Source organism: Triticum dicoccoides, chromosome 2B (genome assembly GCF_002162155.2).
Source record: "Triticum dicoccoides isolate Atlit2015 ecotype Zavitan chromosome 2B, WEW_v2.0, whole genome shotgun sequence".
Taxonomy (NCBI): domain Eukaryota; kingdom Viridiplantae; phylum Streptophyta; class Magnoliopsida; order Poales; family Poaceae; genus Triticum; species Triticum dicoccoides.
In genome coordinates this window covers 223363343-223370422 of record NC_041383.1, presented here as the reverse complement: position 1 = coordinate 223370422, position 7080 = coordinate 223363343, and positions in this window count along the sequence as shown.

The following is a 7080-nucleotide window of genomic DNA, read 5'->3' as shown; positions in this document are numbered from 1 at the left end:
GTCATAAATCTGAAATTAAATATGTTTCATTTGCTTATCCCATGGGAAGTGATGACTTCACATCTAAGAAGTAGAGGTTGTAAATTTATTGAAGGTTAGCAAGCATTGTATTGGTCATTTGAACAATTCATGAAAGAATATTTGAGGAAGAGAGATTTCACATAAATACACTATCCTAGATATCTTTTATAATTGGGAGCACTCATTAAGTATGACATGATAAAGAGTTGATGTTGGACAAGGAAGACAACGTAATGGGTTATGTTTTCCGACATCTCAGTTAAAGTATATTGTCATGGATCATTCAAACATGTTGAGCTTGCCTTTCCCCCTCATGCTAGCCAAAATTCCTTGCACCAAGTAGAGATACTACTTGTGCTTACAAATATCCTTAAACCCAGTTTTGCCATGAGAGTCCACCATACCTACCTATGGATTGAGTAAGATCCTTCAAGTAAGTTGTTATCGGTGCAAGCAATAAAAATTGCTCTCTAAATATGTATGATCTTTTGGTGTGAAGAAAATAGCTTTATACGATCTTGTTATGGAAGCAATAAAAGCGATGAACTGCATAATAAAGGTCCATATAGAAGTGGCAATATAAAGTGACGTTCACTCGCATTAAGATTTTGTGCATCCAACCCTAAAAGCGCATGACAACCTCTGCTTCCCTCTGCGAAGGGCCTATCTTTTACTTTATGTATTTTACTTTTATGCAAGAGTCAAGGTGATCTTCACCTTTCCCTTTTTCATTTTATCCTTTGGCAAGCACCTCGTGTTGGGAAGATCCTGATATATATATCCAATTGGATGTAAGTTAGCATGAACTATTATTGTTGACATCACCCAAAGGTGAATAGGTTGGAAGGCAACTCTATAAGCCCCTATCTTTCTCAGTGTCCGATTAAAACTCCATAACCATTAGTATTGCGTGAGAGTTAGCAATTGTAGAAGACTATATGATTTGAGTATGTGGAGTTTGCTATTCCTGAAAATAAGATGAATTGTAATTGTTTGATGACTGAGAATGAAGTTTGCTAGTTTTGAAGAAAGTTTATGGTCTATGCTTTGACATGTGAATTTCTTGTTACTTTATCGTGAGAAGTTTTATGAGATGAACTACTGTTATGACATATTATCATGCTAGAAAAGGTGATTGAAATTATCATTGATCAAACTTGTGCACCTGCTAGCATTCACACTTCATAAATTCTTCCTTTTATCATTTACCTACTCGAGGACGAGTAGGAATTAAGCTTGGGGATGCTGATACGTCTCCAACGTATCTATAATTTATGAAGCATTCATGCTATTTTATTATCTGTTTTGAATGATTACGGGCTTTATTATACACATTTATATTACTTTTGGGACTAACCTATTAACCGGAGGCCCAACCTATATTGCTGTTTTATTGCCTGTTTCAGTATTTCGAGGGAAAGGAATATCAAACGGAGTCCAAACGGAATGAAACCTTCGGCAGCATGATTTTTTTGGAAGAATATGATCCTGGAGACTTGGAGTTCACGTCAGAAGATCCTCGGGGAGGCCAGGAGATAGGGGCGCGCCCCCCTGTCTCGTGGGCCCCTCAAGCACCCCCGACCGACTTCTTTCGCCTATATAGTCCCACGTACCCTAAAAACATCCACGGAGAAGATAGATCGGGAGTTCCGCCGCCGCAAGCCTCTGTAGCCACCAAAAACCTCTCGAGAGCCCGTTCCGGCACCCTGCCGGAGGGGGAACCCATCACCGGTGGCCATCTTCATCATCCCGGCGCTCTCCATGACGAGGAGGGAGTAGTTCACCCTCGGGGCTGAGGGTATGTACCAGTAGCTATGTGTTTGATCTCTCTCTCTCTCTCTCTGGTATTCTCTCTATGGCACGATCTTGATGTATTGCGAGCTTTGCTATTATAGTTGGATCTTATGATGTTTCTCCCCCTCTACTCTCTTGTGATGAATTGAGCTTCCCTCTTGAAGTTATCTTATCGGATTGAGTCTTTGATTTGAGAACACTTGATGTATGTCTTGCCGTGTTTATCTGTGGTGACAATGGGATATCACGTGCCACTTGATGTATGTTTTGGTGACCAACTTGCGGGTTCCGCTCATGAACCTATGCATAGGGGTTGGCACACGTTTTCTTGACTCTCTGGTAGAAACTTTGGGGCGCTCTTTGAAGTACTTTGTGTTGGTTGGATGAATCTGAGATTGTGTGATGCATATCGTATAATCATGCCCACGGATACTTGAGGTGACAATGGAGTATCTAGGTGACATTAGGGATTTGGTTGATTTGTGTCTTAAGGTGTTATTCTAGTACGAACTCTTGAATAGATCGATCTGAAAGAATAACTTTGAGGTGGTTTCGTACCCTACCATAATCTCTACGTTTGTTCTCCGCTATTAGTGGCTTTGGAGTGACTCTTTGTTGCATGTTGAGGGATTGTTATATGATCTATCTATGTTATTATTGTTGAGAGAACTTGCACTAGTGAAAGTATGAACCTTAGGCCTTGTTTCCTATCATTGCAATACCGCTTACGCTCACTTTTATCATTAGTTACCTTGCTGTTTTTATATTTTCAGATTACAAATACTTTTATCTACTATCCATATTGCACTTGTATCACCATCTCTTTGCCGAACTAGTGCACCTATACAATTTACCATTGTATTGGGTGTGTTGGGGACACAAGAGACTCTTTGTTATTTGGTTGCAGGGTTGCTTGAGAGAGACCATCTTGATCCTACACCTCCAACGGATTGATAAACCTTAGGTCATCCACTTGAGGGAAATTTTCTACTGTCCTACAAACATGTGCACTTGCAGGCCCAACAATGTCTACAAGAAGAAGGTTGTGTAGTAGACATCAGGAGTCACGAAGATCTCGGGAGAGTCGCTGGACTCCCAAGCATCGTCGCTGCTGCCGGAAGAGCCGTTATGGAAGCGGATAGCAGGCCTAGCCCCTGCCACGATGATGTCCCGGCTGCCTCCTCTGGGACAACACTCCAGGCGTGTCGGTGTCAAAACCGGCGGATCTCGGGTAGGGGGTCCCGAACTGTGCGTCTAGGCGGATGGTAACATGAGACAAGGGACACGATGTTTTTACCCAGGTTCGGACCCTCTCGATGGAGGTAAAACCCTACTCCTGCTTGATTGATATTGATGATATGGGTAGTACAACAGTGGATCTACCACGAGATCAAGGAGGCTAAACCCTAGAAGCTAGCCTATGGTATGATTGTTGTTCGTCCTATGGACTAAAACCCTCCGGTTTATATAGACACCGGAGAGGGCTAGGGTTACACAGAGTCGGTTACAATGGTAGGAGATCTACATATCCGTATCGCCTAGCTTGCCTTCCACGCCAAGGAAAGTCCCATCCGGATGCGGGACGAACTCTTCAATCTTGTATATTCATAGTCTTGGAGTCCGGCAAATGATGATAGTTCGGCTATCCGGACACCCCCTAGTCCAGGACTCCCTCAGTAGCCCCTAAACCAGGCTTCAATGATGACGAGTCCGGCGCGCTTATTGTCTTCGACATTGCAAGGCGGGTTCCTCCTCCGACTAATTAATAGAAGATTGTGAACACCAGGATAGTGTCCGGCTCTGCAAAATAAATTCCACATCCCACCTTAGAGAGAATAATATTTACACAAGTTCAATCTGCTGACGTATTTTGTGGCATGACGTCACGCCGCGGCCAAGCCTTTATTCGAATCATTTTTATCATTCCACCTCAGCGCGTTTAGCGAAGCGGTTTCCTTGGCACGTCTTGTCGAAGCAGAGATCGTGTCCCCTTATTCCGGGATTCTCATCAATACAGACGTGGGTAACCCAACCGCACCATTGATTGTGGCGCTTGGGAGATAAGCGAGTTTTACCAGGCTGGTGGGGACGCATAGTTTCGTCCGCCCATATATAAGGGGATAAGGATCCACCTTTTTACCTACGCCTTCTTCCTCCTTTGCTTATCCATCTCTGCGCACTCGAGCTCCAGCGCCCAAGTCCGCACATCTCACCTCAATATTCTCCAGCCATGTCCGGAGCGGGAGGCAAGTGTTTGGCCTCCTCCGTTATGGAGTGGCACATCAAGAAGCTGCGCAGCGCCCAATATTTGTCCAGTGACATCGCGCACTGGCTCCCCGATGAGGGGCAGCTCATCCCCACCTCCAGGCCCCATGAGAGGGTCGTATTCCTTCCCCATTTACTCCGTGGACTGGGCTTCCCACTCCCCCACTTTGTCCGGGGGCTCATGTTCTACTACGGCCTGGATTTCCATGATCTGGCCCCAAATTTCATCCTCAACATCTCGGCGTTTATCGTCGTGTGCTAGGCCTTCCTCTGCATCCAGCCCCACTTCGGCTTGTGGCTAAAGACCTTCAATGTCAAGCCGAAGGTTGTGAAGGGCAGCCAAGCGGAGTGCGGAGGCGCCATGGTGGGCAAGATGACCAACGTTACTTGGATCGAGGGCGCCTTTGTGGAAACCATCCAAGGGTGGCAATCGGGGTGGTTCTACATCACCGAGCCGCATGACCCTGAATGGGCAGCGGCCCCCGAATTCAGATCTGGCATCCCCATGCGGCTCACTTCCTGGAAAGAGAAGGGCCTTCTATGGGGTAATTTGGAAGAGCTGACCGGACTTCAATCCTGTCTCCAAACCCTGGTGAACAAGAATCTCAAGCTTGTCAACGTAATCCAGGTCATGCTCATCCGCTGGATTCTCCCCTGCCAGCAACGGGACTCCAACTTGTGGGAGTTCGATCCGGCATGGCACCAGACCTTGAGTGGGCTCTTTGACACTATGTACGAAGAAGCCTGGAGGGTGCTGTTCAAGGGCGCCGAGGCTCCCGCATCCGCTACCGAAGATCACGGATTCAGCTCGCAGCGCCCGGCTGGCGAGGTAAGCCATGTTATCCTTTACGGGACACTTGCTTTTCATAGTTTGACTCTATGTGGGATCTAAACTCCCAATACCTTTAACAGGCCTGGCAGGAGACGTCCGGACAGGTTAACTGTCCGGCTCCCCTTCCAGAAGACCCAGCGGATGCCCGTTTGACAGGGCTGCTGGTCCCGGCGCCTTACATGGTGCCGGAGAAGAAGGCCAAGAAGAAGGCCACGGGAACCCGGAGGAGTTTCCGACGTCAAGTGTTATCGGATTCACTGTCCGATGACTCCGAGGCGGACTCCTCTCACAAGGACGAGGAGGAGAAGAAAGAGGCCTCTCCCCCAGCGGGGGGAGAGAAGAAGAGGAAGGCCTCCCCAACGGGGGAGGCTGAAGGGTCCAAGAAGGGAAGGACCCTTCCCCGGACTGCTCTGCCAACACCGGCGACGGCGACGAGGAGTGGTCCTCAAGGGCCATGCCCCTGGCGAGATCGTAATTATCCGGACTCCTGAATAACTCATAATTTTCTCATTGTCGCATGGTGTCTTTCTAACACAGCATACAACCCTGTAGTCAACCCAAGGACGATCTTCCCGCTTCGTTGAGCGGGTCCTTAGGTACGTCGGATGTGAATAGTACTTCACTTCCGGCCGCCTCCTCCCCCCGTGATGCTGACACCGCCGAGGTGGGATCCTGGAAAGGGACTCACCAGGAGGAGGAGGCCCCGGAGGTGCCGCAGGGCAACCTCCCGGACTTCGGACCGGACTCCGCACCAGAACCTGCAGTGGTTCCGGAGTCCGGCGGGCGGCCCCTTCGTAAGAAGGGCAAGGCTGTGACGCCGGCGGCCTCCGTCCAACCGGAGGCGCCGGATAACTTGCTGGAGGTGCTCAACGGTGCTTCCATCAAAGAGGAACACCGCACTGTCATGAGTGCGGTGATTCAGAAGGTTCAGCTCGCCAAAAGCGGGCTGACCAAAGCCTGCAGCAGCCTTCTAACAGGCTTTGAGGTAAGAATTTTAAAATATCTAATATAATACCGCATAGATAGTAGCCCCTGATGCTCGGTTCGGTGTTCGGAAAGAAAAGCCGGACTGAGGATATAAAAAGATATACGCAGGAGTCTTAAAAAATATGTCAATCTGGGAATGCAGGCTGCGCTGCTGACCTCTGCCGCACTGACTGCGGAGGTCAATACCTTGAAGCAGAGCCTCGACCGGTTCGAGAGCGAGCTCGGCCGTGCCAAGAAGCAGCTCGAGGACAAGGAAGGTGAGTAACACCTTATTACAGTTGTACCTTACAGAAAAGGATTTGGTTGCAAGAGAAATGACAAGGATAACGTGGGTACTCCAGGGGATACGAACAAGGTGGCGAACCTAAAGGAGGCAATGTCCCCGGCCGAACACAATGCGGCCGCGGAATGCGCCGAGCGGGAGAAGCAGGAGGCGCGGGTGGCGGAGGTACAGCAAGAGCTCCAGGCTCTCGTGGAAAAACACAAGATTTTGGAGCGTGACTCGAAGACTCGAGAGTCGGAGCTTGCGTTGGCTCTTGAGAGTGCCAAAGCCGCTAAGGCCGAAGCCCACAAGGCCCTCCAGGAAATCGAGGCATTGAAGAAAATAGCGGCGGGTAAGGCATTCTTCATGCAAAGCAAGCATGTAAAAGTGAATTACCTGTTACTTACCCGAATTCGGAGCTCTCCAGGAGCGTTCGCGGATCTGTCCAGTAGTGTGTCCGGTGCTGCCGCTTTCTACAGAGCCGAGGAGGGGAGCTCGACGGAGAAGGTGTTCTAGTCTCAGTACACTGAGGCCGGACATCCGGTGCCCCTTAGCGACCAGCTGAAGCAGCTGGTCGAGCTCCACAAGGTGGCCGAACAGGCCATGAAGGGCCTCATAGTTCGGCTGTGGCCCAAAGAGGCCATGCCTGAGAGCTACTTCGTCCTGGTGCGGCGGCTGGTGGATGCTTGTCCATGGGTTGAAGTCATCAAGCATTCTGCCTGCATTGAAGGTGACCGTTGGGCCCTTGCCCATGCTAAAGTGCACTGGGGCAAGATGGATGCTGAGAAGCTTGTGACGGACACGCCATCGCCGGGAAAGGAGTATCGCACGCCTGAGATGTATTATAAGGGTGTCCTGAAGGGTGCCCGCATTATTGTGGGTGAGTGCTCCAAAGATGTAATATTTGAGTAGACTCGCA